Genomic DNA, 11,384 nt, shown 5'->3' on the forward strand with positions numbered 1-11,384 from the left:
TTTCCCAAACACCAGCCTTGTCGCTTTGCGATGGAACGTCAATGACGTCACATAAACGTCATCTGACGTCATGAAACGTCGTCAGATGACGTCCAATCAAAATCGCTATAGAGGAAAAGTCCGCCAAATTTGAATGCAGGTAAATAGCCTTTTCCCACGGTAAATAGTCCAAATGACTATTTACCGGGGAATAGCTTTTTATGACAGTGAAAATTTTAATAGCATTTCTATTGACTACTTTTTATATAGCGAAAAAGAAGTAAAGGTATAATAATGTATAGTAATAATTTTACCTGCTAAATATGATATTAGTACATTTTATAATATTGATTGCCATAGTAACAAAATGGAGTCCTCTGATTGACTGAAATTTATATAGCGTTAGAATTCAATTTAGTTGAAAATTGGTACATAGGAATTGCGAGGTATGGTAAATAGCATGGTATACTTTCAAAAACATTGGTTGTCATGGGGAAAAAATATTGGCCCCTGATTGGTTTAAATTTAGATATTGTCATATTTAAGTGAAAATCGTTATATGGTGGTTATAAAGTATGCTGAGTGAAACACTTCAAAAATGATTGGTTTCCATGGTAACAAAATGGGCGACTCTGATTGGTTGAAATTTAGATATTTTTAAATATAAGTGAAAATTGGTACATGTGGGTTATGAGATATGCTGAATAAGAAAGTAGTAGTATTGAAATACATGTACTTTGCCATGGTAATAAAATCAAGGTTCCTAATTGGGTCAATATTATAGCCTTACCGTTCTTTTAGATTTAGACATACTTCATTTAAAAACCAATGTAGTACTGATTCGCTCTTTATTTATTTTTTGTATTCACTTTCAAAAAGTTGTTTTATCTACATAAGAGGGACAGATAATCTTTTGAGTTTAAGTTGTAATGAAAATGCATGTTTGCTGTCTAAGAGCAAGAACATTCAGTGTATTGAGCTAAATTGAAAGGTATACATCCACATATCTTTAAGTACTTTATTTACTCACTATGTCCTTGCATGACCCTATACACTGATCAGGCGTCTAGTGACAATGACCTCTATTAAGCAGGTCGTCGAATGCATCATCACAGATAATAGATGTTCGCTACAGAGATGCTGTACCTAAAATATATGTTATCTTTAAGAAGTTTACAGTTGACATCAGAAGGGTTATCTGTCATTTACAAAACCTGACACAATTGGGTAAGTTTATTCAACACAAACGCTATGTCATATGTACCTAACTAATCAATGAGTTTCTCATGGAAGTAATACATATATATATATATATATTATACAAATATTTCATAGGTAACTGTGCTCTACTTCATAATATTACATAATTTGTTTACACAAATCTATATAGAAGGAAATATAGTATTTCCAACTATTTTCCCGACCGTTCAATAGAACGTTGTTATATTGCATAGTGCGAAGTTATGTTGCACGCATGGAAACGTTATATTGCACGGTTCGAGATGTTATATTGCACGGCTTTTGGAATATCTCGCCATTGTTATCTAGTTTTGGAGAAAACCTCCGCGGAATCGCGCGTAACAGTGAGTTACGTTATTATGACGTCACAAAGGTTCACGCTCAGTTTCGCACTAGCTTTATAGATCTCGGATCAAGCACACCATAGACGTTGCTCGCTGTGCTTGACAGTTTGTTTTATCAAGTTGTGTCATTAACGTAATTATCGGCGGGGGGTGTTCCAAATGTAGATCTCGACGTGCAAATAATCGTTTCCATGCAATTCATGCAATATAACTTCAACTAAAACTGTGCAATTATAATAAAGGTTTAAAAACGGAATTGGCCGGGATAATAGCGAATGTCTTTCTGAACTGGTTCTATCGAAGGATAAAGTTGAGAGTAGGGTATCGATATTTGGAATGGACCGCGAAGCGTTCATGAAACAAATCCTTATATTTGCACGTGGCCAAACGGCATGAGTGCAATATAATATTTGTTGATTACAATCACCGAGGGGTAAATATTATGAAACTAGAGCACCAGTAACCCATGAATACATGTATTTGTTTTTATTACATTAATCAATTAAAAAACCCATTTTTTTTCAATGATTTTAATGAATACAAAAATCAAAGATCAAAATCTAGTCAACACCGGACGGGAAAGCTTCAAATCATATTGATAGATTGCGTCTAGTCCACGTACTTCACGGCTAACTCCACTTTTCATGTCGCATTGGCATCTTTACAATTATTAAAACCTCTATGCATCCCCTTTTAATCAAATACATTCGTCTGTGTTCTTTCCTCTACTTGATAAAATTGAGCGTTAACTCTTTGTGACGTCATAATAACGTTAACTCATCTCGGATTTCTCGGAGGTTTTCTACAAAGCTAGCCATGCATAATGTATATTGATGTACCTGTCTTAGATAAGATGAACATCTCTACGGCATAATTTTACACATTAATGTCATAATAATCCACGTATGTTGTATATGATAACATCTCGTTTTCTTGATTATGTTATCCAAAAGCCCGACTGGGGTCTTTGAAACTGGTCAAATAACAGATTTCTGACTTTTTTTTTTAAAACCTGCCCATACGATTAAGTTATGCAGAATATTTTTGCATATATGTAATGCATCTACATCTGAAATCGATCTATTTGTTTTTTGACGAAATATATTCAGCTTACATATAATACAGTACACTCGACGACTTGATGATATTTCGCTCAAGTTCATTCATTAGTGTCTTTAATTGAAAAATAAATCATGCACGGGTCAGACGAAAACAATGAGACCGAAGATGTCTATGTGACAAGTCTAATCCAAGAAGCAGATATCAAATACAGAACAAAAACAGAACTTTCATTTCGAATAGCCAATGTCGTGCTGCGTTAATCTCTATACCTGTATACTGCAGTAACTAAACCGCGTGGTCAACCGAGACTAATGAGGGGGCTAACCAGATTACGTAAGAAAGGTGTTTAGTGACCTGTCACGCTTTGTTGATTAGCTCGCGTCAGGTGTCAAAAGTAAGATCACAGGTAAGTTAGCGATGGACCATCATGTAATTGTTGTATAATGTAATATTTGTTTACACTTAAAAATCCCTGGTTTACAGTAAAATATACCGTTCTAACATAACATATAACAAGTGTATCAATTACTAGATGTACAGTATATATTTCAGAAAGACTCATTATACATTTGTCTTGTTTATATGTTCTGGTTACACGTAAATGTATTTTTATAACAAAAACTACAAAATTATCTACAAATGGCATGTCGAGAAAGAACAATGCAAATATAATGCTCAATGTCAGAATTTTGATATTTTCTGATAGTAGATTTCGGATATCCATTTTTTACTCCCCTCCTAATTTATGTCTATGATATCTACGTGTATTGAACTATGAAATACATTTAAAACATTTTCTTTTCGTTATGTTGGTTCTTGAAATCAGAAACATACATACATATATATTTCTGTTGAAATCCATAGGCCTAGAGAGAATTTTTATTTATACAGAAACATATTCAAATGAATAATTATATAACCATCATTTTTCTAATTCGTCCCTTTTTAGATCACATTATGAAAATGGATATATTCCCGAGGTTTGATAATTTAGAAAGTTGTTAAAACAGAGATAAGATCTCTAGTTAAATGTACCAGAAACATAAATAACGTATACATGTTTCCGCTTATCTACATATGTATTTAGCCTGATTTCAGTTGTAATATTTCCTATTATATATATAATTAAATCGTCAACATAACTGTATACTGTACATATATTTGTAAAATTCTCGTAACCCCATTTCAGGAATACATATATGTCCCCATTTTTGCTATAACCCCACTACCAAAACACCTCACTGCCGTTGTCCTCGTGACGTCACATCCGGTTACTCCTCAAATCAGCGTGAGCGGCCGATTCCCTGATTAGCAGTCGATATACAGGTAAAAATCGAGCACTTCGGAGGGCTGTATCTCGGTACTGAAGCGGCCGATTTTGATGCGGTTTTCAACATTCTTGTCAGGAGATCAAACAGAATAACATATCTAAATATTATTTTCCGTTCCGTGTACACTTTAACTATTATTTTCATAGCTCAAAATTACCCTTAATAGTGTTTATGACATTTATAAGGCTAAAATTGAATTATATCGTTTGGTTCCGATAGGCATTTGGAACAGCCACTCGAAGTGGCGGAAATTCCCGCCAATTCATCAATGAACATACAAATAAAATGAGTTCCGTCTGATGAAGCATATATCCGGGGTTTTCCCGGTATAAAACTATAAATCGTTTTTCTATCTGTTGTTAAAAACACCATGGTGCAAAGCCGTTTGGTTTTAATCTTGTACTTCGTATGATTACACGCTTACACAATTCATAACGTGGCAGGATATTTAACGTAGTTTGTGACGCGGTGTCCGATTCAAACCGCCTGTGTCAAGGAGGCGTGACAAACAGAGAGTTTCTTCAATTTTGTGATCACTTGAGTTTTACTTAATCAGTTCACGTTTGAAATTACTTGAATACACGGATGTTTAGATAGTTCCATGTCATTATTTCCGGATTTTGGAGATTTTAAAATGTATCGGACATCGTTTCGAGGAACATGTACAAACACAGGTAGGCCCACTAAGTACTGTACTGTAAACGTTTACCGCTCTCAAAATGTTAGCTTATATTTATATTGTTGTTTCAAACACTTCGATAAATATTAGAGATATCTATTACAGATATTGTAAAGCTCCAATTGTAGGATTCCATTTCATTGATATTTATTTCGAAACACCCAAACGTACATTGTGTATGTAAGGCTTACTCTCGCCGATTCACATGTAAACATTGCGACGTCATCGGAATGTACAAAACTGTACATTGTACAACATTGTTTATTTATCATACGCACGGAAGCGTTGCCCAAAGAGGTACGGTAGTAACATAAACAATGCAGCTTTTCTACATTTGTATTTACACACGTACATGTATGTGTTCAAACCTATTTTGATACATGTACATGCTCATCGAACGTACGTTCGGTACTGAAAAACACCATAAGTTTCCGATTTGGACCATCATAAATTCATCCGCGCGGCTCCAAATTGCGCGTGACATACTCAATCTATCGAGAAATGAAGTTGAGTAGCCTTTGGTTGAAATCAACGGGGTTTATACTATCAATTTACCACTGACTGTAAATATAAATATATATATATTTGTGAAAACAAATTATGTAATAAATATATAAATCGGATGAACATCTCGCACGTGCTAAAATAGCACATCCGTATTCCACTAAACTGATGTTGATTCGTTTACAAAGTATGTTTTACTAAGGTTTGGTGTAGTTCGAGGGAGGTACAGTGATAAGTCTTTTTTTCTACGTTCGGCTTTCGTTAACGATTTCAACCTTTCTAATGAATATATAGAAAATAATTGATCGAGGTATTAGGCTCTGTTAAAAATAATGATATTGTGTATGCCAATATATCATTTTTAGATGTTCTTGAGCAAAACTAAGTTGATAAAAAGTGTGTATGCATTGAACATAACCTAGTTTAGGTATTACTGTTGACTCGTAGATTGTTGTGTTGCTTGTAAATTTTGGCACAATATGTAAAAAACAATATTGTACATATACACACTTTACTGTTCTATCACAAAGAATTGTATTCTGTAGTGATAATTCGAAAGTGCTGTAAACTTGTGTGAATAGTTGCTAAATCTGATCATTAATTTTCAGAAATGGATTTATACATAATTCTCGATGTTAAATGTATAGAACGCGGCCCCACAATCACTTCGCAACATTAATGCCGATACATCAACAGTTGGCAATTTGTTTTATCAAATATGGTTTAACTCTTTGAACGATTATTGTACATCAGTCCACGAAAAATTTGGTCTAAAATAAAATAAAATTTAAAATAGAAAATATAACAATAATAGTAATATTGATACATGTATACCTTAAATGAAGATTTTGTTTAGTGATATATCATTTGAAAACATTTCTTATATTCTATTAGATATGAGTTAATCAACCGGATGTATCTGTTAATCACAAAAGCACAAGTACCTTAATTACATGCAGCCACAATGGAGAAGGGGATGGAATACGATGTCCAGTGCTTTGATCACGAAGCTGTACCTACACAAGATAGGTATAGTTGGGACGAGGACAATTCCAGCGAACAAAACATGAAAGAAGCTCCTGGTGAGGTGAATAGTGGGAAAAGTGCTACAAACTTACAGATCATACGGAGTGTGTGCACGTCATCTGCCTACCTCATCGTGGTAAGTGTAAAAATATTTTAGAAAAAAATAGTTATATAATACCTGAAGCCGTAGTTTTTGTCATTTTTGTGCCATTGCAGCATCCGTTTTAATGTTTTAATCGGAACACTGTTTTAGTACTTTCTACCGTGATATGGGGCTTTCAAACTGTTTCTTTTGTAGAAACAAGCGCAGACAACCTATGGAAAACAGTAACTATGAAGCATATAAAAGCTTGTTTAAATTATATCCGTGACCCTATTAACCACACAAACTTAGAACTTGTCTTTAGGGGGTCAGTTTGTTAAACCGATACCAAAACTCGTGTGCTTATCGTGGTTATGGAAAGTTTGACTCTTATTTCCAAAAGTTGAAATGCAACAGTAACAGTAAAATAAAGGCAATATTTAACTGAGAATTGGATAGAAGGCAATTCATAACAAAGCATTGGAAATATATTGCATAAATGTGTAGTTAGTTCGTAATTGATTATACAATGTTACAGGAACTGAAAAACAATGCTGAATTAGACGTAATATAGAAATGAAATGTTGTTATAGGGCTGGACAAAAGGACAGATAGGACCTGCCTTCCCAGATATCATGATGATTTCCGGAGCTGAGATTGCCGAAGGATCTTTCTTTTTATCATCACATTATGCGGGCATGTTGGCTGGCTCATTCCTATCTGGCTTCATGTTTGCTGACGTGAACAGATACCTGTTACTTTGTTCTACCTTGGCACTTTATAGTCTGGCTGTGGCAGCCATTCCCTGGTGTTCCCTTTATGAACTGATGGTAGCTGCCTTTGCATTTCTTGGCGTCCTCGGTGGGATTCTTATAGTTTGTAAGCTTTCGCATATGATAACATCTTACTATGTAAATTTTGATAAACGGATACCATAATAAGTTTTCTTAAATGTTAATGTCAATATTGTTTTGGATGATGAAAATTACTCATTGAGAAATGTTAAAAAAATACTTTACAAATTAAATCAATATATTTCTTTACTTCTGAGACTGTTTTCTTGGCTAATGGTCAAGTTTCAAAGTATAAGGCATATTAAAGGGCTAAAAATGGCTAATCCCTTTCCATGTGACGACGATTTTCTTATTTGTCCCGCCTTTACTTGTATCAGTAATTGAGATACGAAACCGACTAGTAGAAGAAGGTTTTTTTTTCACGATATATCTAATAGATTATCTATCATTTCAGCTATCAATGTGGAGACAGTGAACATCTGGGGCCCAACACCTAGAGGTCGTTCATATCTCATGTTCAACAGTCTTACATCCGCTGTGGCCAGTGTTATAGCCCCTTTGGTGACGGCCCCATTTCTGATGACGAAGACACTCTTAGACAAAGTTAATGATCACAATTCTTGGAATACAACCTTTTCTGTTCAATCTAAATATGTATACCCAAACAACATTAACCACTCTCACAGCAATGATACACATCTACCCTTTGGAAACGCTTCCACAGCAGGCCAAGGTGATTCAACATTGTATGTAGCGTATACAATATCAGCCATACTTAGCATGCTGACAGCGTCCATGTTCCTCATCTTATTTTGTCAACCAAGACCAGACAACGTAGAGAATATCAACAAAGGGAAATTGGAATTCATTGGAAAACGCTCAATATTTATCAAACGTTTACAATTACTGAACATTTGGGTTTTTTGCTGTGACACAAAGTGCTATCGATTTTACATTTTATGGATACCTTGCATTTTTCTGTATTAACTTTCTTGGATGGTCAAAGACACTTGGAGCCACCGTCACGTCTGTTGCCTTTTTCGCTAGACTTGCCGGGACTTTTAGCGGAATGTTTCTCATAAGATATATTTCATCTCACCGCATGTTGTTGATTACCACGGTCGCATCCACTGTTGGTTTTCTCGGACTTACTATAAGTGCATACGTATATTTTGACATTGGCATTTGGATATCAGTCGGTGCTATTGGAGTTCCGTTCGGTCTTATGTGGCCTAATTTGATTAACTGGATTAATGTAAATTTGATTCCTTTTCGTGATCAAATGTCAGGAATTGTAAGTGGTAGTGCCTATCTAGGGGCTCTACTTGGTCCTATGTTGTTAGGTAATTTGATGGAAGACGTTTCTTTACTTTGGTTTTGTTACATGTGCAGTGCAGAGTCAGTGGTTATTGTTATTAATGCCATTCTAATGGTATTTTACACATCACAAACAAGTCACAATCAATAGTGTATAGATGAATGAGACATCTATGTAAACTGACAATATACTAATTAGATATATGACCTTCACGGTGGCCGAGTGGTTGATGAGTTCCGAAATATTATCACTATAGCTCCACCACTAGTTCGCGGGTTCGAAACCCACGAGGTGGGCCACTTGTTATACAGTGAACGTAAGTCGGTGACTATTCTCCGGGTAATTATATAATCATGTATTCAAAACACTGACGTAAGCCATTTTGGCTTCTGGGGAGCATCCGGAGGGTTCTCCGTGCTCCGGTTTTTCGATGATTCATTGCTGTTTTTACGTTCATCACAATCGTTTGTGGTCTTTGTTCAACGGCCATGTAGCAAACTATATTTTCAAATCACGCAATGCTTTTTCTTTAACAAATCTTAAATTTTCCATGAGGTTGATTTTTTTTGTGTTTTTTTTTTTTTTTTTTTTTTTTGGCTGTCAACATGTAAGTCATAAACATCAATATAGTTAGCGCAATGGTTTGTAACTTCCGGTGATTCTCTTCTTTTCGTTCAATTGTAACATCAATACTTGACTCTGAATCCATTATATCTGTGTCTCTATTCTTTCTGTCTTGTAGCTCTTGTGTTATTTAGTCCACTATTATCGTTATCTCACTATCCGGGTCATTCACTAGTTCACCTTTCACGGCCATTTTTAAATTTTAAATTGTCCATACGGTTTGGATACATGTTCATCGTATTTGAGTTGCCTGTCCTCAACTCCTGTAATTCTGTTCTTGATTTGATATAATCTCAGTTCATTGTTCATTATTGAATCAGTGTGAAGTTGACGGAGAGAACTTTCTATTTTTAGATGCGTTGTTTCTGTTCCTATGCAACATTTGCAAGACCAGTTGAATCATTCCAGATCACCAGTTTCTGATAGAGACATAACATTTCTGCTTTGTTCTGTGTAAGCGTAACAGTATTGCTAGTTTGTATACAGTTCAGTCGAGATATCATGTTGCTAACTTTTGCATCACATGTTGCAGTAGATTAGTATTACGTCATCCTCTTGTATCTTTTGGGATCGGGTATTTTTGCACTTGTACACGGTTGTGCTAGACTGGCAAACAGACGAAATTAGCCTTGAAATGTACGTTCTGAATACTTGCAGATGATTACTGACAAAAGATATTTCTAACCTAATGACAATAGGAATATAATTGGCAAAGTAACTATACCGAATCCAGGAAGTTTTTGTATATTAAGATTGCTTCAAATGACCTGTTCGCAAAAATACCTTTTCAGAAATGAATGGTGGTAGGCGATTGTGTGTCGTTGTATACCCGGTATGCATCCTTAAATGGCCCTAGCTGTGTTTTAGCAGGTTAAGTAACAAGCATATTACATATTTATTTCGGTATATAAATATATATATATATTAAATCAACTCTTCTTGGCGTTTTGAAGTAAAGTCAGAATTTGAGCTATTTCTTCCCTTGTCTGTCTTTTTACTCAAACTCAACAGTCAAATGTCTCTCACGGAACATATGATACAGGGGCAGAAAGCTATGATCTAGAATTAACTATAGCCAGTGAAATAAACAGAAAACACATCGTCAAACACAACCATTGATGAGCTTTAATTGTTCCACAAATGTGCCGTTAGATGAAATTCGTTAAGTCAGAAATAAAACGGAGGTTTGTCAGCAAAGTAATCGCTTTGACTTTCAACTTGAAGTATCATATATAGCGGCTAACTAGTGTGAAATTCCTGACGATATTGCTATAGACAGCCATCATTAAAACGCGGAATCCTACGAGTAACAGAATTCGGCTTCTTTCAGTGTTTTGCTCATGACAAGATAAAACGCCAGATACATTTTAACTCACCTGCTATACGCAACGGTGACAAATGAAACGCGCATGACAACCATAAATGCGCTAAATTTAACGCTGAGTGATGACAGATAAAGCAGACTCGATATGTGGTGACGGATAAATCAAACACTATGTGGTGACAGATATATCACACACTATGTGGTGACAGACAAATTACACACTATGTGGTGACAGATAAATACTGAAATGTTGAGACAGATAAACCACAAACTATGTGGATACAGATAAATCACAATATGTAATGACAGATAAATCACGATATGTGGTGACAGATAAATAACGATATATGATGACAGATAAATCACGATATGTGGTGACAGATAAATCACAATATGTAATGACAGATAAATCACAAACTTTGTGGTGACAGATAAATCACAATATGTAATGACAGATAAATCACGATATGTGGTGACAGATAAATAACGATATATGATGACAGATAAATCACGATATGTGGTGACAGATAAATCACAATATGTAATGACAGATGAATCACAAACTTTGTGGTGACAGATAAATCACAAACTATGTGGTAACAGATAAATCACACACTATGTGGTGACAGATAAATCACAAACTTTGTGGTGACAGATAAATCACAATATGTAGTGACAGATAAATCACGATATGTGGTGACAGATAAATCACACACTATGTGTTGACAGATAAATCACACACTATGTGGTGACAGATAAATCACAAACTTTGTGTTGACAGATAAATCACAAACTATGTGGTAACAGATAAATCACACACTATGTGGTGACAGATAATTCACAAAATGTGGTGACAGATAAATCACAAACTTTGTGGTGACAGATAAATCACAATATGAAGTAACAGATAAATCACGATATGTGGTGACAGATACATCACACACTATGTGGTGACAGATATATCACACACTATGTGGTGACAGATAAAGCACACACTATGTGGTGACAGATAAATCACAATATGTAGTGACAGATAAATCACGATATGTGGTGACAGATACATCACACACTATGTTGT

At 35.1% G+C, this 11,384-nt stretch overlaps 1 pseudogene; it reads left to right on the top strand.

Annotated features, from left to right (window-relative positions):
• The first annotated feature begins 6,845 nt into the window (after positions 1-6,845).
• Positions 6,846-9,946, top strand: LOC138316936 (sodium-dependent glucose transporter 1-like; annotated as a pseudogene).
• The last annotated feature ends 1,438 nt before the right edge of the window (positions 9,947-11,384 follow it).

The sequence above is a fragment of the Argopecten irradians genome, chromosome 2, assembly GCF_041381155.1.
Source record: "Argopecten irradians isolate NY chromosome 2, Ai_NY, whole genome shotgun sequence".
NCBI classification, from domain to species: domain Eukaryota; kingdom Metazoa; phylum Mollusca; class Bivalvia; order Pectinida; family Pectinidae; genus Argopecten; species Argopecten irradians.